The following is a 21,922-nucleotide window of genomic DNA, read 5'->3' on the forward strand; positions in this document are numbered from 1 at the left end:
ATTCAGGGCCATGCATCCACTCATTCTTTTCCCACCCAAATACGCCTGTTAGACAAAGGATGTGACCTATTTGTATGCCAAGAAATTTGATTTTTGTGACAGTTATTTGCCCTCAATTTAAGAAAATTACTTTGTACTCCTTCCCTTTTATTTAATCAAATGGCAGTCAATTTCCTATTTCACTTGAATAATTCTCATAATTTTACGACACAATGAAAGGATTATAGATTAGTGCGGGTCAATCTCCTTTGTGGTCTCCTTATTTCACTAAGATTCCAATCCACAGGAAAGCCATAGACAGCATAATACCTTTGGGACAAGGACAGCACAAGGTCCCGTGGTGGAAACGCACCCTGGCAGGACACTGGTGGGTCACTTTTAACCATTGTGAGTCCATACAGAAAATGGGCCGTGAACTAGCCAGCACCTTCGTGGTACATTCAAGGATGCCTAGGGTCATTGGCAAGGTGTGAAACCAGACTCTGCCATGTGGCTCATTTATCTGTTCACCCTCCCTTCCCTTGGCTTTGCCCATCTATGAAGAGAATGCGCCACTTGTTCCAGCTGGCCACTGCACAGTTCAAGTGCCGGGAAGCACAGTGGGTTAGAGAACTCAACTCCTCCCACCTCTCAGTTTGCTAAGTATGGGCTGAGCTCTGCTGCACAGATCACACTGGGGCATAGCTGCAGTACTGATCCTTCCTTCCCAGGCCTGACTTAGTCAGGGCTCAGTTTAAACCTGGTCTTTGTGTATTGCATGAACTGAAGTTTCCAGGAAGAAACCACATCCACATTACGGAGTCTACAGGGCTAACTGATTAAAACTACGCTGCCACGCTGCCATGCTGCACACCCAGAGTGAGAATATCACTTAAGGCTCAGTCACCATCTACCTCTGTGTCTGGCCTCACGCTCCTGAGACTGTCACATGAAATCTGTTGCACGCATTGACTTAACAAACTACCAGTTTCCACCAATTCAGAAACTAAGAATACCATCAGACAACACCTGAAATCTGTAGAACACTGTTTCCTGCTTTGCTGTCACTCACCGAAGCTAACGTTCCTGTCAAAGCATTTGCAAAATGGCTTGACTTATGACTTCTGGTTTGGGGTTTTTGAATTTTGGATGGTGTTTGAGACAGGGTTTCTCTGTTAGCTCCGACTGTCCTGGGACTCACTTTGTACAGCAGTCTGACCTCTAACTCATTGTGATCCATCTGCCTCTGGATGGTGAAGGCATGCACCACCACCCGGCTTTAGGACTTCCCTTTGTTTTTTAGCTACAAAGCTTCATAAAACTGTTTCCATGTTGAGATGTTATTCACTGCAACCCAAATCCATGTTTCCAAGTCATGTCATCTCGAGAGAAAAGTCTTACCCCTTTTGCAGTGAGAGCTGTGCTTTGTACCAACTGTGACTGGAATGTTCTCACAGCATGGGGTTCTGACGTCTGACCAAGCACTTAGGACTTCAATACCAGGTAAAAGGAGTCAGACAATGTAAAGAGAACTAGATGCCCAACTGCCTCAGCCCCACTCTACCCATCAACCTGATCAATATCTGGTTTGTAGTTCACTGCAGTTACCTACTATAAATGTAGCACCAACTACAGAGAGAGGGGTGGAACTAAACAAATCCACTGTTACAATGAATCAGAATAGTGTGTCACACATATAACATGTACTCAATAGAAATCAGCTAGTATCTTCTAGAACTTTATCCTACAATGAGTTTCTATCTTGCCCAAACTATATTCTCTCTCTCTCTCTCTCTCTCTCTCTCTCTCTCTCTCTCTCTCTGTGTGTGTGTGTGTGTGTGTGTGTGTGTGTGTACTGTGTCTGTGTCCATATGTACATGTTTGTTAGTTTTCCTACTCAGAGAAAACCTTCCCATGCAGAAAAAAAGTATTTCTTCCTTCCTATGCAGAGAAAAAGTATTTCTCCACTCCCCAAAGATGCGAAGACTCCAAGACAAAGACTGTGAACTCATGTGGGAAGTCCTTCTGTATATGTGTTGCTTTTATTGGTTGAAGTCAGTGGGGGAATAATAGCTTAGTCTAATACTCAGAACCACGAAAAAATGAAAATAAAGTATTTTTTACATTGCTGTAAAATCTGAGGGATGGGATGATAAACAGAACTTGTTTAAAATGCATCAATCTTCCAAAATATTACTCATGAAATATTTTTACATGAATTGTATTTCCCTTATACTTCTGGTAAGATCTCTCTCTCCCTCTCTCTCTCTCTCTCTCTCTCTCTCTCTCTCTTCTCTCCTATTCTGTTTTTCATAAACTCCTCTGACATTTCAAGACATTACAAAATACGAAAACAGTATTGTTCACATTTACTAACTCCACTTTCAGTGTGTGAGTGCATTGACCCACAAGCTGACCTTTCTTCTCCATCTGTCCTTGACACAGGGATTGAAAGAAAATACTAAATAAGATCTAAAACCATGTTAAAAATAAATGTTTATACTTATCAAGAGAAATTGTGACATCAAGGGAAGTAAATGTCATATTGAGAGAGAGACTTCCTGTAATTCAAGGGAAATTCCTTAGCCTTGGGGAGGGTACACATAACAAAAATCACTTAGCAACAGCTGCCATGCAAGACTTCAGGAAATTCAAAACACTCAGAAATTTGGGGGAATTTTTTTTTCAGTCCTGGACCTTGAACCCAGGGCTACAGAAATTCTTGGTAAGTGTTCTATTACTGAGTTGCATTCCCAGATTCTCAGTGGGGAAATTGTAAAGAAAATACACTGCTTTTTGTTGTTTTTGTTTGAGTTCTTGATATTTTAAAATATGGTTATTGGCCAAAAGAATCAGTCCCTCAAAATAATAAGGAAATAGATACTTAATTCAAGGTGAATGACAGATATACAAGAATGTGTTTCTATAAATTCATGGTGGGCACTTTCTTTTCTGCATTACAACTCAGTGGGGGTACTAGTACTGGCTTAGTCCAATACTCAGAACCTCCAAAAACTGAAAATGAAGTATTTCTTAGCTAGCAATGGAATCTGGGGAGGATGAAAGTGAGGGGAAAAAAACAGGATGATTCACTGGAGAACTATTCACAGAAGACGATCCAGTATGGATGTCACATCTCACCGGCTGGTGGATTGTACAACATGCACTCAATACTCCAATAAGCAAACCAGCAGGCACAGCTCAGGCCTCCGATCTGAAGGAGAATGTAACTTCAGTAGTCATGCTGAGCATAGTAAAATTGTATTGATCTGTTTTGGGGGGTGACTTACAAAGACAGGCCCAGAGACAATTTGACATGAGAAGATAGAACACTGAAATTGCAGATATTTAATGTAACTGACAGATAAAGGGCAATTGAGTTTTCTTTCCTTTTTACTTTTGAACAATTTCATTTCACTTTTGGTCCATTACCATAATGTCCAGATCTGTAACTTAGTACAGCCACACCTGCCGACTTCACCCCTGGTCCTTTGCCCTCAAGTAAACCAGTCCCATCTAGTCAAGCACTGTCCAGAAACACCTGCTGGGTTTATTTGTAAACACAAATTTAAAGAGCAGAGACCCCGATAAAATGACTGAAATTCACTGGCATTTCCCCATGCCCAGACCATTACTCAATCACCCATACATTAAAAACATCAATAGGCCAGAGCCTAGGCTACTTAGTGAACACTACTTTTGAAAAGAAGGGGAATTCTAGTTACTCACTGCTTGAACTGGATTGAATCAAATTATGTGAGAAAGAGCCTCTGTAGCTGACACTGGAATCCATGAAATAACTACTCTTCCCGTACCGAAGAGCTAATGAAAGTAGTTTTCAGTGTTTTGATCCCCAGCCCCCAGCGTCATTTTCTTAGATCACCTAAGAGCAGAGTCCATAAACACTTGCCTGTTCTTTTCAGTCTCCTCCTCATGAGAACTGATGCCTGGAACTCAGATTATAACTCATTTGACTTATTTCAGACAAAGGCCTTTCACGGTAATGCTGATGTCCAGTATGGTTATTTATTTAATTATTATCTTTACTAAAAATGATTTATTATTTTTATTTCATATACATTGGTGTTTTGCCTGCGTGTCTGTCTGTGTGAGGGTGTCAGATCCTCTGGAACTCTAACTACTGACAGTTGGGAGTTGCCATGTGCATGCTGAAAACTGAACCCAGGTCCTCTGGAAGAACAACCATTGCTCTTAAGCACTGAGCCATCTCTCCAGCCCCCAGTCTGTTATTTATCCTCATGAACAAAACATGGATGCCTCACTGAAGCTCATTCATTGCAAGATTGGGTAGAGAGAGAAGGGTGTCCCCTGGAGTCACATCAGTATCCACAAGAGGAGTCGGCTGCTTTTACCCCTCTTCAGAGGGGAAACTCCGCTCACTCCTGGGGAAATTGTTGAGCTGGTAAAGCACTTGTCCCACGGGCATGAAGACTTGAATTCAAATTCCCAGACACCATGTAAAAGCCACACACCTCGTGTCTGCAATCCCAGGGCTCCTGCCATGAGTCTGGCAGCTAAGACAGAAGAATCCCCAGCAGCTCTCTGGCCAGACAGCTTGTCTCACGAAGGGTCAAAAGAAGAGACCTTGTTTAAAACAAGGTAGATGGCCAAGGCTGACACTTGAAGTTACTATCTGACCTCTGCACCCATACTATAGCCTTCTCACACTGAGGTCACACACATACACACACACACACACAGAGAGAGAGAGAGAGAGAGAGAGATCAGGAAAAATATTTTACACTCAGTAGACAATTGCTTTAGTCTCTTCTATTCATGTATCCTCAGTAGTGTGCCTATTTAGGCAGATTAGATGAACAGCTCTTGTGTTTTCATCCAAGGGAAAGGAAAGGGGGGGATATATCCAAAGTCATCTGGCTAATTAGAGGAGGTGGGAGACAAAGTTGCCTCCATTAAGTTCTTCTGGAACAGTTGCAAGATCCACAAAATCTGTTTTTAGCTCCGACATTCATCGTGTTGGATGTGTGATGTGTTTTCAATTTAATGATAATTGCCCTTTCCATTTCTTTGATAATTGCCCTCTCTATTATCATTTATGGAGATTCAAATTATAAATCAAGATAAGACAGCCAGAAAAATATTATGATTGTCCCTTCTGAGGCCATCTCAAACTTAAGCAACACTGCCAAAGCCTGAGAATTCAGCTACCTTCATTTGCATGCTTGTGATCATTTTATTTTAGGGTCCACTGGTTTTTCCTAAAGAGGAGGCTACATGACAATAATAGAGCTGAATGATAATGGGAACAGAGGCTATAAACTTAGCTGTGATCCAAGCTATAAGCTTGTATTTGATATGAGAATCCTGCTCTCTTGATGGAACACAAGAAAAGGGAGGAGTGAGACATGTTTTCTGTAAGGCACTCGTACCCACATGGAAGGTATTTCATAGCCCTCCTCCCTCACCAGCTTCTACGCTTGGCCTGTTTGGGGGGAAAATATCCTGGCATTCTACTTATTCAATATAAACCTTGATAAACATGGTGAGATGTGTGGACAGACATGAGAAATGTTTGATCTAAAATTTCAGGAACTTTCTTCCCCCTACGAAAAAACAAGGGTACTAAAATGTATGCCCAAGAATGACTTGATAGAGGAACCTTGGCACCAGTCAAAATCACTTGATTTCAGGATATTGGAAAGTGCTTTGTTTTCTAGAGATCCATTATTAAAAACTAAATTGCACAAATTTATAACAGAGGTTTACACTAGAAACAAACAAAATGCAGAACTAGTCATTTCTAATTGTTGTGGTACAATTTTATTATCTATTGGTGTGATTGTTTTTGAGACCAGGATGGAACTCATACTTGAGCTTTCTTAAAGTGTTGTTGTCTCTGAGTTATGAATGGCATTGAGACTGATATACATCATGTCTTTCCACATCTACTGTGATACCATATTTGTAGCTAACATGGTAAATATTCATAGATAATTACTAATGTGATGTGGAAAATTCAATGAGCATGCCCCCCATAAGCTTATACATTTTCATGTTTGTTCTCCAGTTGGTGGAACTGTTTGGGAGAAATTAGTAGGTACAGCCTTGTTGGAGAAGTTGGGTCACTGGGGTCAGGGTCTGAGGTGTCAAAATCCAATGTCATTTTCAGTTAGTTCTCTCTGCCTCATGCTTGTGGATCAAGATGTGAGTTTGTAGTAGGAAGCTTTTCATTCATTCAGAATTTTTGGTGAGATGGGCATAGATGTAACCTGAGCTCACTTTTGGCTCCATTAGCAGCTATGGAATTTAAGTGGTTATCTTTTACCCTCTGACGTATAATTATTACCCCTTCAGTTTCTTCCTGTTGAGAAGAGAGCACAAAATCCTTAGGGTCCTTTATCCCATATATTTGTCCTAGTTTCTTTAAACTGGATCCCTAAGTATTTCTGCTTAAAGGCTCTCAAATGGGTGACATTTGACTCTATCGCCTGCTCATTCCTGCTCACTACACATGTCTTCATGGCATCTCAAACTCTGAGTCATGTGTATGAAATTGTGCAACTGAAGGTTACTGAATACACAACGGACAAAAATCAATTCAGAATCAAACAGACTATGAGGACAAGGTGTATCTGGCAGTGCTGGCCCATGCTGCATCATGAGGCTTCATGACAGCCTTGGTCCTGAGCACAGCATACACTGCACTATGCAGGGTTTTACACACACACACACACACACACACACACACACACACACACACACACACTAATAGCAAAGCTGCCTGAAGCTCTTCCACTCCTGTGCTGGCTTGTTTTACACCAGTTTAACACAAGCTATAGTCTTCTGTTGAGAAAATGCCTCTGTAAATCTAGCTGTAGCAAGCCTGTAGGGAATTTTCTTAATAAGAGATTGATGGGGGAAGGCCCAGTGGATGGAGCCACCCCTGAGCTGATGGTCCTGCATTCTGTCAGGAAGCAAGCTGAGCAAGCTACAAGAAGCAAGCATGTAAGCAGTACCCTTCCATGGCCTCTGCATCAGCTCTTGCCCTGTCTGAGTTCCTGCCCTGAATTCCTTCAATGAAGGACTCTTACAATGTGCAAGTATAAGCCAAATAAACCTTTTCCTTACTGGAATAGTCAGGGTTCTCTAGAGGAACAGAACTTAAAGAATTAATTTCTCTATGTAGAAAGGAAATTTATTAGAAGGGCTTACAGGCTATGGTCCAATTAATCCAACAAGGGCTACTTATGAACAGGAGGGCCAAGAATCCAGTAATCCAAGAATCAGTCCTTGAGGCTGAATGTCTCAACTGGCCGTCAGTATATGCCAGAATCCTGATGAAATGAACTGTGATGCCAGTGAAGGAATGGGCTTGCTAACATGCAAAAGCAAGCAGGCAGAGAGTGGGCATTCTTCTCACTCTCTTTATATAGGCTGCCAGCAGAAGGGGTGGTCCAGATTAAAGTTGGAGTTTTCCACCTCAAAAAAAAAAATCTGGATTAAAGTTTTATCCTCCCACCTGATCCAGATCAGAAGTGGATCTTTCCACTTCTACTGTTTTAAGTAAGAAAACAATCCCTTACAGGTGTGCCCAGTCATTTGGGTTTTAGTTAATACCAGATGTCATCAAGTTGACAACCAAGAATAGCATTCATCTCTCCCAAGCTTGCTTTTGATCATGATGCTTCATGACAGCAATAGTAGCCCTGACAAGGAGAGTCCTTAGGAGACAACAGGATGCTACGCATTTCAGTGTTTGTCTGGGTCATGCAAAGTTTTCTGCTCCTGTAGAAGCATACTAGTTTAACAATGAAAAACCAAAGTTTTTCATGTTTTTCTACGGCTATTCCTTACCACCTAAGGCTTAGTTTATCTGAAGGGATTGTGTCACACTGTTTGATTTTTAAAATTACTGTTTGGCTTGCTGATGTGAGTTAAAAAAACACAAATCATCACATATGTTTTGGTCTGGGATTGGGATTAGACTTCCTGTAGTTTCTGAAACAGTCCTAAATATATTGCTTCTTCTTTATGATATGTGTTTATCTGAAGACTTGGTCCTAGCATTGTATAAAACTACAACACTAATCAGCCCTGGGAAACACCGAAGCTGCTGTGAGCCCTACAGTGCCAGATAGCCAGCCATGGCTTGGTTTGCACGCAAATACAAATGAGCTCACCCATCTCGTTAGTATCCAAGCTTCCTTTGGTCTTTACTAAATGCTGTAATTATCTGTATATGAAAGCATTGTTTTATAACATTTTTGGAATCTATTATCAGTAAGTACTCAATTTGTTTATGATACATGTTTTAACTCTATTTTTTATTGTTAACAAACTGGAGATTGAACTCGGGGTCTAGCACATGCTAGGCAAGCTCTCTACTGTTGAGCCATATTTCTGGTTTGTGTTTCTGTTTTATATACATACACACCCAGGATGGTATATGATTTTTTCCAGTGAAACAAGAGCACAAGTGGAAAAAGGTTTTGAAACTCTGTGAAGATGATTTTACTTCAACTTGATGTGAGCTAAAGTCATCTGAGAGACTGGAACCTCAGAAAATGCCTCATAAATCAGGCTGTAGGCAAGCAAGCCTGTAAGACATTTACTTAATTGGTGATTGGTGGAGGAGGGCCCAGTCCACTGTAGATGGTGCTGTTCCTGGGCTGGTGGTCCTGGGTTCTATAAGAAGCAGGATACACAGGTCATGAAAATCAAGCCAATAAGCAGCACCCCTCCATGCTGTCTGCATCAGCTCCTGTCTCCTTGCTCCTGTCCTGTTTGAGTTCCTATGTTGACTTCCTTTGATGATGAATGGGAATATGGAAGCATAAGTCAAATAATCCCTTTTTTCCCCAAGTTGCTTTTTGTTTCATGACAGCAATAGTAACCCCAACTAAGATAGTCTCTGTATGAATATCACTTTCCCAAGGCAGGGCAGTCTTCCCTGATAGCCTCTCCCTTTCCCTCTTACAAGAGGCCAGGGCCCCTCCAATAAACGCAATAGACGCACGAGTACTTGCTGAAAGTGGAGCACACTTCTTTTTCATGCTGCTATTTGAATACTATTAAAACTTCCACTTTCACCTGTGCTTCTTAGGCCTCTTCCAGTCAACTGTAGCCCCAGGAGTGGACTCATTTCACTAATGAACTGTGAGCAGATAATCTGTAGGACATTTGGTTTTGTTATAAGCAATTCTTTTTGGAAAACTAGCTTGTCCTGGGCTGAGTGGGTAGCTTAGTGGTAGAGTGCTTGTTCAGAATGCTTGAGGCCCTGGGTTCAATGGTCAGAGCTGTAAAGTCAACAACCAGTTCCCTGCTTGCTCCATGTGCACAGTTGTCAAGGACAGGGACTCTCAAGTAGAATAAAACTTGAAGTTTGCTTCTGCCAGGCATAAGATGTGGCCTTTGCAAACTTTCTGCCCTTCCAGATTCTAATTCATGAAGTAGAGTTTACAACAAAATTGATTTCCTAAGGGCCATCATGAAAATTAAGTAAATTTAATTAAATTTAAGTAAATCCTGCTAAGGGCTTACAGTAGTGAAAAGAGTCTGCCACCAGCCCCGCTCACCTCACCTCAAACCGGGCTGCCTTCTTTCCCAGAACCCCCACTTCTGTGAAGGCTTACTCTCTTCTTTAGCTTTGGTGGTTTTAGACCTTCTCAACTTTAACCACCTCGTCCATTAGAAAGACGCTGAAATCTTTCATCCTTCTTCAATTCTTAATTTATAACCTTGTGGTTGTGGCTGTTGCTGCTGTCCCATGAGACTTTCTGACACAGTAAACAGAAAGGATCACACCTACGTTCATTATCACCTCTCTCCACTGGTTCTTTCCTTCGAACATCTGCAGTTTGGCTGGTAGCCCCCCAGCTTCTACTATAGGGCCCATGTTTCTAATTTATCTATGTCTACTCCTTCTCCTTTTACTGCTCTTCTCAGCAGTGGCCAACTCCTACTGACTGTCTCCGAAATACTTCTTGGGTATTTTGAGTCCTTTTATTTCCCACTACTACTATCTCATGTAGGTTCTCATTAATCACCTTCTTCTCCAGACCACTGTAGCCCACGGCCAATCTTCCTAACCTTAGACACAGTTTAAAAATACCAGGAAAAGTTCCCCCAGACTGAATCTCTCCTCATGCACATTCTCTGTTTTTTTTTTATGTTACTATTGTCTCCTTGCCATGAGAACACTGACCTTCACAAACTTAACTTCTGCATCTTAAATACCTAATTAATAGTTGTTCTAAATAGTCTAATTACTATTCATTGCCTCATTTTTATCATATAGTTATGGTATACTATTGATATGACATACTGTTCTTCAGAATAACATTATATTTTAAGTATTGCTGACATTATTGGTTGAATTAATTGTTGATTAAATTTATTTTCTATCCTCACTCTAATTAAAACTACAAACATTTCATGGGCCAAAATTGGATTTCTGGCCCATTCACTCCCTGCTCAAACATCGTCATCCCTGTTCCCAACTGATTGCCTACTGGTTAATGTTCCCATCCTAGAGCCAAGCCCTCAATTAAGAGGGCAAACTTCCTTCTCTGAATACACCAATCAGCTCAGAATACTCTAAGATCTGTTTTAATTGGAGAAATGACAACGTTAGTGGTGATAGCAAAAGCCTCCTCAGGCTGTGTCATGCAAGATGGTAGAGTGGATTTGGCCCTGCTCCTCAAGGGAAGGTCCAGACATGTCACCACCACAGTCTAGGCAGGAGAGCAAGAGAATAAGATGTGCACATTTAAGACAATGGAGTTTGCTTAAAACTTTGGAAGGTAAAAATGTCTTTATTTGGAAATAAGGCAGCCTAAAGGATTCCCCATTTAGTTAAAAAGCTTTTCCTGCCAGGTGGTCATGGCACACACCTTTAAACCCAGCGCTCAGAAGACAGAGGCAGGTAGGTCCCTGAATTCGAGGTCAGCCTGGTCTACATAGTGAGTTCCAGGACAGCCGGGGCTACACAGAGAAACCCTGTTTCAAAAAACTACAACAAAACCCACCATCTTTTCCCGTGCCTCTCCTCCAGAAGAAAGAACACCAGAGACTTTCCCTTCTAAACTGATACTGCTGTAATTCTTGAATATCTTTTATGATTTGTGTGCTCTTCTCTATGTTCACCCATCATTTTGCTCATTTGCATTTCCATTTGGCAGATGAAAAATGTTGCTTTCATAGTGTTGGGAACTTACTGTTTCTTCATTCTTCCTGAAAACCTCCCTACATTATAGTTTAAAGAACACTATTTCTTACTAGGCTTTTAGAGTCTTCATTCTGTATTGGTAAACACAAATATTACCACTACATGAATCAAGTAGTTATCTTCATTAGCCTTAATGTATTAAAATGTTATCTATTGTTTGGAACTTGGAAATTTTTTTAAGAGGAACTAATTTCAAAATATGAAGAAAGTAGTACCTGTAATATTATCTATTTGGGAGGCTGAGGCAGGGCAATTGCTGAATTGGGGAGATTGTGGCCAACTTCATTGAAAAAGTAAGAATTTGGGGGAAAATCCTAAAGAACCATTTTCTTAAAAATAGTTCATTTCATTTCATTTTATTAATTATTGTTATATGGAGCTACCATTGAACTCACTCTGTAACTCAGTTTATGACCTTGAACTTGCCATACAATTGATTCCACCTTCCAAGTGTCAAGATTATAGACAGGCAGCAATAAGCTCCACTTTCTTTTTTTTAATTTTTTTTAAATTTATTTATTTATTAAGGATTTCTGCTTCCTCCCCGCCACTGCCTCCCATTTCCCTCCCCCGATCAAGTCCCTCTCCCTCATCAGCTCGAAGAGCAATCAGGGTTCCCTGACCTGTGGGAAGTCCAAGGACCGCCCACCTCCATCCAGGTCTAGTAAGGTGAGCATCCAAACTGCGTAGGCTCCCACAAAGCCAGTACGTGCAGTAGGATCAGAAACCCATTGCCATTGTTCTTGAGTTCTCAGTTTCTGCAGAGCAGAAGATAAGGATTAAACTTTGCCTTGTGCATGCTACTCAAAGCACTCTACAAACTGACCTACATCCCCAACCCCCGTTTACTCACCATTTGAAGGTCAAACCCTTTAACCTCATTCACCTACCCTTTCTTTATTTTTGTTTTAAAGATGTTTTTTTTTTTTATTATGTTCTGCCTGCATGTGTCCCTACAGGCCAGAAAATGACACTAGATCTCATTACAGTTGGATTATAAGCCGCCCATGTGTTTGCTGAGAATTGAACTCAGGATCTCTGGGAGAACAGTCAGTGCTCTTAACCACTGAGTCTTTTCTCTCCAGTCCTCACTTTCTCTGTCTGTCTTGTGTTTGAACTCAGAATGTGCTTATTTATATCTTCCAATTCATGTCAGACTTATCATGTGTATATTGACGTCTGAAATTATTCTGGTCTCAAAAACTTTACTTTTTTGTTTCTTCTCAATTCATTATACATGAAACAAAGAATAAGAGATATATAAGTTTACTATCATCTTTAAATTCAATAAACAACTTCAAATTATATAAATGAGGAGATGGAACTATAACTGACTGGTAGAAAATCTGCTTAGCAAGTGTGAGGTCCTGGATTAATTCCTCAGCCCCACAGATATTAAAATAAAATATGCAAAAGGTTAGCCCATCTTGGAATCTTGCACTTTAGAAAACTGCTAGGGAAGTCTTTTTATTAGAAAGTAGATTCTCAGGCAGCATCTTGATTAACCTCAGTTCTGTCTCGGGCCAGAAATGCTGCTTCATTTTCTGCTACAGGTTTGAGACTCGCTTGATAGAAAATCCATCCATCTACACATTGCTTAATTAGGAATGAATTTTAAGTATTCAGAAGCTACACATGATACTTTGGCTCCCAGAGACAGAAAGGAGCAGGAGAGCCGTAATTAACTAGCCGGCTGCCATCCCAGAGCTTTAAGCAAGGTAAACAACTTACTTTGCCTTTTCCTTCCGGAGTTAGCAAGTTACCACTGACAAGGTAATTCAGACTAGAATAAGAGTGTGCAAAGCCGACAGAAAGACGTTCCTTGAGACCAATTAACTGATGACCCCTCAACTGGCCGTAGTTCCTAATGGTGCATGGCGTTAAGATGTCATGCATTCCCTTTATAGGAAGAAGAGGAAGGAAGGAGAGGATGAAAGTGAGTCGGGTATGATGGTGCACATCTTTTATCTCAACATTTTAGCATCAGAGGCAGTGAGAATCAAGTATTTATGGCCAGCTTGACACATAAGGAGACTTTGTCTTAAGATACAAAAAGGGAGAGCCTGCCATGAGTATTTCTTTGCTGCATAGGTGAGGTACTTTGATGATCTCCCCTTAGTAGGCAAGGCACTTTGATGACCTCCCCTTAGGAGTTAAGAAAAAGCTGGAAAAAAAAAAAAAAACCGTAGTAGCACTGCAGGAAAAGTTCAACTACCAATATGCCAGTACCTCCTCACCTCTTCTTCTACTGGTGAGGAGGTCCTGGCTTTCCTTTGGGAATTCCATGTAGTTATTTGAATCTTGGTCATTTGCAGCTGACAACTTGCCCAGACAAGTGAGCCTTCCCCAGTTCTTTGGGAAAGAGTAGTCAACATCTAAAAGAGTCAGAGGTTCTCAAAATGAGTAAACAAGTGAAATCTGTATCTTATCTACATGTCTTTAGAGAATCACCACTTTGGATCTGAGGGATAGAATTAGTTCAGAGGAGAGAAACGTCACTAAATGCATTAAATATTTCTGAAGTTCCGGTTGACTTTCACTTTACATAGCTCCTGTCTTCCGGCATGTCTGTCTTCCACTCCCTGCCCATGGAGGCTGGATTTCTGATTCATCCTCACACCTGTGTGTGCCAGAGGAGCAGATGCCCAGATTCTCAGGGTCAGAGTTGGGCCCTGGTCCTCCTGTCACTCTGCAGAAAGGAGGGATTTGGCAGAATGGTATCTGCTTGCTGATGGCTGGCTTGGATTTGTATGTTTCAAGTGAGCAGGTGGTATCAATGGCTACCTAATGACTAAGATAAGCGTGAAATTGATCTTCTGATTAACCTGTCTCCCCAGGTGGGTGGCAGCACGCTCCTCCCTCCTGGGTTGAGTTACATTGTTCATTTCCAGGAATCATTTGTAGCCTTTGCTCTCTTCATTTTAGCTGATTCCTCCAAAATCGCATACAAACATGGCGGTTCTGCTGCCTGGCATACAAACATGGCGGTTCTGCTGCCTGGCATTCCTCCGTATTAGTAGCCATCTTCATTCCTAGACTCTCAAGCTAGACATTTAGCTAACATTTATGGTGCACACTAGAGAACTTTCAATTCTCTTGATCTTTTCATGCTGAATTTGAACTGCTGGGTGTTGTTTTTGTTCTAGGTTGACAAGCCACTTCCTCTAAACTCCACAACTCATTCTGATGACTATGGAGCCTACATAGTTTCCAGTGATAAACGATGAATTTCAAAGTAAGTCACATTATGATTTTCGCTACCTGTGAATTCAAGCATTGTGTACAAGTGTGGTGCTTTGCCTGTGGGTGGTTTTCTGAGTCATGACGTTCAACACGCCTTTAGTTCAGGGTAAAATTATGGACCCAGGTAGAGATGAAAACCTGAGTCACTGAATGTGTGGTTTCATGTTAGTTGCTGTCTGTTGGCTGCCTACATATCTGGGTTTTGTGAAAAATGATTCTTTTGGTGGTAGGACACTCTGGCCTTGGAATGTGAGCAGGCATCACAAGTCACAGTTAAGGAGAGATGCATTAGAATTGTGTGGAGCAGCAAGCCAGGAAAATGCATTCCTTTGTAAAGGGATAAAATGCCCCAGTTGGGCTTCTCCCAAGGATGCCGGTTGATGGAATAGGATGGGCTAAAGGCTTTAATAGAAGATGCTGGTTGATAAAGTGGAATGAAGTCCTTTATAAGAGAAGGTTTCATGCATCTAACTCACTGTTCATCACTGCCTGTTGTTTTCCTGGTGAGAGTAATTCTTAGAAGCGACCCCTCTCCAAGACAGTGATTGGCTATATCTGTAACAACTAAAAAGTCTAGGCTTTGACACCAACCTGAATTTAATTTGTGTTATTTTAATACCAAATGGTGGCCCTGCCATTATCTAGTTACATAACTATGGGCTTCAGGTTTCTTGTCTACAAACTCAGAGAAGAACAGTAGACTTTCTGGCAGCCTGTGGAAGAACACAATCAAGCCAGTATATTGAGAACACTTGAACTATTGCTGATGCATAGCAAGCATGAAATTTACTGGTTAGCTGTAGTGCTCTCATTGAATCATCTGTTTGTCTCTCAACTCCTATAGGCTGAAAACTTGATCATTATCAGTATTACTATTATTGATGTTTGTGGATATCATGATTAATAGAACAGATTTTAGTAGTGGTGTGGGTGATATTACTGGGATGTAACCAGTGCCCCCCACAGGCTAAACTCTCTCTAAACCTGTGGGAATTATTAAAGAAATCAAACTCCCAAATCTCTCTCTCCTTAAAGGAGTTGCAACATGTTTTCATGGAATGCCAGGAAGGAGAGTAATTGGCATTCCATTGCCTCTGAATGCGTGCTGGCGAGCCCCAAGGTGACAGGAGGTATCAAGTGATCTGAAAGTGGGGTGCGTTCCTGCCAGCACACAGTGTAGTGGGAGAAGCAATTAGAAGGCTTGTTGCCATCTTGGAAACATGCAAACATCAATTGGCATAGCATTTCAGGAAGCTGAATGGAAAGGAGACTGCAAAACAAAAAGCCTTTCATGGGGGCGAAGGCAGTGCTTCCAAATCACAGTGATGATTATGGCCACCATTAGAGTTTAATGAGCCTATGGACAGCTAATGACTTCATCTCTCTGGTAAACTTGCCAATTGCCCATGTTTCTATCCACATCCCTCCTTCTCTTCTGAGGAGCAAAATTGTGGTGCTATTAGCCAGACAAGAACAGTCATGGCTTAATTCCTCCATATTGCTTTCCTTTAGGGACTGGCAGTAGCAAACCAGAGAAAAGAACACGGGGCACCATTTTTTAGAACCCTAGACCATCATCAGGGTTCAGTGCAAAGTTGACCATCCACTGCTTTAGGACCTACATTCCTCACCTCTAAAATGTTCTTCTTGGTCACTGTCTTGCTTATGAGCACACAGAGATGAATCACATGCTATTTCCAAAAATGATATTAAAGATAGCCTATGCCAGTTGGGTGGTGGTGGCACATGCTTTTAATCCCAGCACTCAGGAAGCTGAGGCAGGTGGATCTCTGTGAGTTTGAGACCAACCTGGTCTACAAAAGCTAGTTCCCAGGACAGCTATGACTGTTACACAGAGGAACACTCTCTCAAAAAGTAAACAAACAAAAAACATAGCATATGTCATTGAAATGTTCGTATTATGTAGAAGTACCATTTATTTTGCTTAAAATGTATTGCAAAAGCTATCTTTATTTTAGACATATTTTCATTAGTAATCAAATATAGAATTTGATATTTTAAGTTTAAATAAGTGGTCTACTAAGGTATCAAAAATAGTAAGTATAATAAGATCTAAATGGATATCAGAATCGTCTTGATTAACCATACAATTATAATTTGTGTATGTGTGTATGGCCCTAGGGTTTTAATTTAGGTTACATATATGCAAAATATATCCTCTGAAACTGAGCTATACCCAACCTGATACTCTAATCATATTCATAATGGATAGTATTAGCCAATATTAATGTTCATTGTCAAAGGCAAGAGGCAAAGTTGGCAAAATAGAAATAGCAGGTACAAGTCTTACTAATAAGTTGTTGGGTAAAATATTTTTTGATAAAAATAAAAGATACTCCTCTCCTTTGTGATTCTGAGATACTTCTTTTATTGTTTTATTTTGCAAATATAAGCCAGTATGTATAACGTCCTAAAAGAATACATTGAAGGCAATGTAATTATGTAGAGTTGTGTTAATATTAAGACAATTCTTTTCATGTAATACTTTAAAAATTCTAAGTAACTTCTACAGAAAAGTAGTCAAATATCATTTTTCAATCTAATTCTTCCAGTAAACTGATCACCATGGCAACACAAAGAGCAGGGACGAATGTCTGTTGAGTTGAGGGAGCAGGTTGGGCTTTAGTCCCAAATTGTCAGTGGTACTTTCTGAATGATTTAGGGTAATTAGCAGTTATCTGGCTAAGATCTTTGATATCATTTTAAGAAATGGTAAAAAGAACACCAAAATTGGAGAGTAATATTTAGAGAGAAACTCCTGAGCAACAAAAATATTTAGCATGCCATCAATCCTAAATCTGCTGTCTTCTGCTCCTTAGACATCAAGAGGAGAAGGTTAGTTTAAGAGTGTATCCTTCATGTCCTGATTTCCTTTTCTATTACTATGACAAAACACCCTAAGAAAGCAGCTTAGGGGAAAAGGGATTTCTTTGGGCACCCAATTCCAGGTCGTAGCCCATCATGACCGGACGCAGCAGGAACTTGAGTGAGGTGTCTACCTTGCATCGGCAGTCAAGAGGTAGAGTGTGATAAATGCCTGTGCTTTTGTGGAATCCAAAGTTTGGTGCTACCGACAGTGAGCAGGCCCTCTCCCATCAATTAACCCAGTGAGAATTTTCCCCCACCGATGTGCCCAGCACTCCATCTCCCAGGTGACTCTAGACCTCTGACAGTTGAGATGAACCACCACTCTCCAACAAAAACATGTAAACTAAATCTAATTTATTTTTGGTTTCATACAGAGATCTCTGCGGTTTCTTTGTGCAAATAAAGTCAGCATATAAAATATTCAAATGCTAGACATAAAGAATGTGCATGTTCAGCCATAGTGATACATTCTTTTATGAAACCTGTGGTTCTTAAGGAACAGAGTTTAGATGTACTATATTTTGCTGGGATAAACTTTAAGAGACAGCATGTTTGTGTATGTATGCCATGAACTGTCTCATCACTGAAAGCAAGATGGAGTAGTTGACTGAGCTGGGCAGCTCACCAGAGAGCTAGAAAAATCCTAGCTAGGAGTGTTTGACCCTGCAGGCAAGAAAAAGGCCTAAAATCCATCTGTGAAAATCCCTAGCTTAGTGGGAATCAGGGACTCCTTTCATGGTCAACAGGATGAAGAGGGGAAATCCTTTCCCAGACAGGCACCTCCACTGCTGAGTTTCCACAGTGGTCCTGTGAACAAAACTGTTTACTATAGTTTGAATGTGAAATGGTCCTTACAGACTCACATGTTTGAATGTTTAGGCGCTAGCTGGTGTTCTGTTTGGGGAAGCTGCCAAAAATTAGGAGGTGAGGCCTCATTGGCAGACACAGACTATAAGGGGCTGGGAGTCAGTAAGCTCACCTCCACGTCTAGCTCCCTCCTTCTTAATCAGGCAATATGTGACATGTTGCCTATTAAGCCAGTATGGCCACCTGGATTTCCTCATCATAATTGGCCATGTCCCTTCAACCGTAAGCCCAAATCCATCCCCCTCTCATAAGATGTATCTGGCCAGGTGCTCCCTTTCCTTGACCACAGGGATGAGTTCAAGGAAGACTTAGCGAGTACCCATCAGCCACCAGCATCCTTCCTGAGGTCTCTTTCCTTCACCATTTTTTGGCCCTCAGGATGCTTTCTACTACCTTCTGGCCTGCCCCAGTTCCCCTTTTAGTAAAGCAGGTACCACTGACCTTAACACTCTTGAGTCTCTTTCATTCCTTGCTCTGTGAATTAACTCTTTACCATCTAAGGGGAGGGGATTGTGTGTGTGTGTGTGTGTGTGTGTGTGTGTAGGGGTGAGATTATTCTCATGTCAATAATAAAAAACTTGACCCATATAAAGAAAACTAAAAATTGTCTGTTCATGATAGAATCTTAAGTCGCATGTGTTGTAAAATTACAGTGTAAGAATGACAGTGGCCCTTTCTCTAACTCCTGGGTTGTGATTTAAAAGTAGAGCACAGTCGGGCAGAGCTCATGAGGCTCATGCCTTGGTTGTCTAAGAACCTGGGAAGCTGAGATAGGTGTGCATGTATTTAGACCAGCTTAGGTTATGCAGTAAGTTCCAGGACAACCTGGGCTATAGAAGGAGACCTTTTTCAAAACAATACAAACAACAGCAGAAGCCAAAAAATACCGGCCAAAGTAACCCCTCCCCAAACAAAACACAAACAAGCAAAAAGTCTATCTCATGGTGGAAGAGAAGGTGAACAATTGTTGCTGGAGACTAGGAATGGCAAAGAGGGAGGTGGAATGGTTATACGAACAGAAAGACTTGGAGAAATTAGAATTCATTTTTGTATCTTATTGCACAGTGGAATGAGTTGTTGGTTATGGCAATCTTGGGTGAATTTTAAAATAATTAAAACAGTATGAAAGTTCCAAACAGAACTTATTACCACTTGAGCAGGGGGAGGTGTCTGCCTACTGCCACGCTTTGATAACTAGAGTGCTGAACACCAGTATGGAGTGACCATGTTGCCACGTAAGATGTATAGAAGATGGCTTCCTTCGTGATTTGTGATTTGTATTTCTGTGTGTCCATGTGTGAGTATGTCTATGTTTTTATGTATGTTCATCTGAGTGAAACTAGAAGAGGGTACTGGATACCTTAGAGCTGGAATCGTAAGCCATGTTCAGTGGCCTGATGTGGGTGCTGGGTGCCAAACTGAAAGAGTTCTCTGAAAGAGCAGCAAACTTTCTCTTAATCCCAGAGCCATCTCTCCAGGTCTAAAACATTATCTTGCTTACACTCATAAGGCTCTGGTTTTTAGCTCCAGTGCTGAAAAAAATGAATAAATGAATGCATGAATGAATGGACAAATAAAAAGAAAGCCAGTGAGACATTCAGTGGAGAAACGAGCTTGCTGCCAAGCTTGCCAACTTGAGTTCAATGCCAAGGAGACACATAGTGAAAGGAAAGAATGAACTCCCAAATCAAAGTTCTCCCCTGACCTTCACACATGTTCATACACACAGACAGAGGATAACAAACACATTAAATAAGTAAATGTGTCTAAAGAACAATTTTAAAAAGTCAGGCTGATGTTCTGATGACAATCATATTCCTTACTTACCATGTTGAGTTTGTTTTGGACTCACCCCTATTACATGTTCTAATTACATACACTTTTTTCAATTCTCACAAAATATATGTTAGATATAACGTACTGTTCTTAACTTAAAGACAAATGAAGTTCAACAGTATAATTTAATCAAACATCAGAACTAATAGAGTAGCAAAACAAGGATTTGAACCCACATCTCTCTGTGGCCCAAGGCCAGGCTTTCTCCATCATATGCAGTTTTTTCAGTCTCTCCTACATTCCTTATTGTCTAACCGTGCCTTCTCTTTATACTCAGATATCAGAAGATGACTATGTTGGCAGTTTTATTGTGTGCATGTACATTACCATCAACTAATACTGGTCTGTCCCATGAAGTCAATGAACATTTTGCAAGCAGATGGGCTACAGATTGAGAAAAAAAAAATCAATGACTATTTGAGTGAGCAAGTGAATTAGGGAGAGTAAAAGCAGTCTATGTGCTTTCTCTTGGAGGGAAAGTCAAAGATCCAGTTGTAAGGAGACAAACCCAGTGTTGATGGCTTAAGGCAGGAGCTCAGGCGTCTCTCTGGCTAGGAATCCAATTGCTGTTTTCATTCCATAAAATGATTTCCCGATGGATTTGAATAATTTCGACATTGAGAAGACAAAATCCTGTTTGTGGTTCTTTGTTGTACAGTTCAAGGCCAGTTTCCCTCCTAATCATTTTTCATTTGCCTCCCCCCTCCACTCATTTTGCCAGTTTGCATTTTTTGTGTGTTTGTGCTGCTACCCACAAACCCCTCTTCTTGCTGAGGAGTACCCATTGGTCTTGCAGTTTCCCCCTGTGTCTATCAAATCTTCCTTGAGCTCAGCCTTCCTGATCTGGAGCCCTAGTTTTTTCAAAGCCTTATCAATTAATTGGGCATAAAACACCTTGGCTCTTCTATGTAAATCACCTTCCCCTCTAGCTTAAGGCATCGCCGGGGGTAAAATGGATTCATTTTGTATTTGCAAACATTTCAGGGGTGGGATTCATACTTTTCACTGATACCTTTTTTTTAAAAAAAATAAAATTCTGACAATGATGGAAATACTATTGCAGAGAGTTTGCAAATTTCCAAATATACAAGAAATAAATGTGAAGACAATCATATTTGTCGGCATGCAACAGAAGTATTTTTTGCCTTCTGTGGTATTTGTTTCGAGTCCTTTTCTCAATTCACTCTGTCTTACTGTCTTAATTTACTTAATCAGTAGGATGTGACTTAGGTTGTATGTCATCTTGTGAGTAGTAGAGCCCATGCCTAGTATGTGCCAGGCCTTGGGTTCAAACTAGAACTGCAAATATTACATACGCATGTATATGTATATGTAATATTTGCAGTTCTATATATATACATATATATGTAATATATACATATACACACACATATGATATATGTGTAAATGTAACTTTGAATCCTGCTTTCTCTCTCCCAAAATTAGAGAGCCTAAGATTTGCTTTTACCCAGCTTGTTGGTGCCAAGTAGACAGCAGGAGCTGTGGCTGTAAACGGCCTGGAACAGCCTTGACTTTTAGACGCCTTCAAGTATTCAGTTTTAAGTCTGTTTAGAAAAATATGACTTTAGCCAGGTGGTGGTGGCGCATGCCTTTAATCCCAGCACTCGGGAGGCAGAGGCAGGCGGAGCTTTGTGAGTTCGAGGCCAGCCATGTCTACAAGAGCTAGTTCCAAGACAGGAACCAAAAAAGCTTTGGCGAAACCCTGTTTCGAAAAATCCCCAAAAAAAAAAAAAAAAAAAGAAAGAAAGAAAGAAAAAGAAAAATATAACTTCATGGAGCCAACTGTATAATTCCTGGGTAATTCTCTTTGCCTCTGTCATGTGCTAATTCTGTAATCATTTGAAACAGTTTCTTACTATGTATAAACAAAGAATATAT

The 21,922-nt window shown here is 40.7% G+C and overlaps 1 protein-coding gene across 1 annotated transcript in view; it reads left to right on the forward strand.

The window, feature by feature from the left end:
* Positions 1–21,922, forward strand: part of Adgrl2 (adhesion G protein-coupled receptor L2) — a 614,876-nt gene that overhangs the window by 112,402 nt on the left and 480,552 nt on the right. Inside the window, exon 2 of the mRNA XM_041651225.1 lies at positions 14,335–14,423. The gene's annotated coding sequence lies outside the window, so the exon portion shown is untranslated. The remainder of the gene's footprint in view (positions 1–14,334; positions 14,424–21,922) is intronic.

The sequence above is a fragment of the Microtus oregoni genome, unplaced genomic scaffold, assembly GCF_018167655.1.
Source record: "Microtus oregoni isolate MIOR12 unplaced genomic scaffold, Mior012 000000F_ref0000247, whole genome shotgun sequence".
NCBI classification, from domain to species: Eukaryota; Metazoa; Chordata; class Mammalia; order Rodentia; family Cricetidae; genus Microtus; species Microtus oregoni.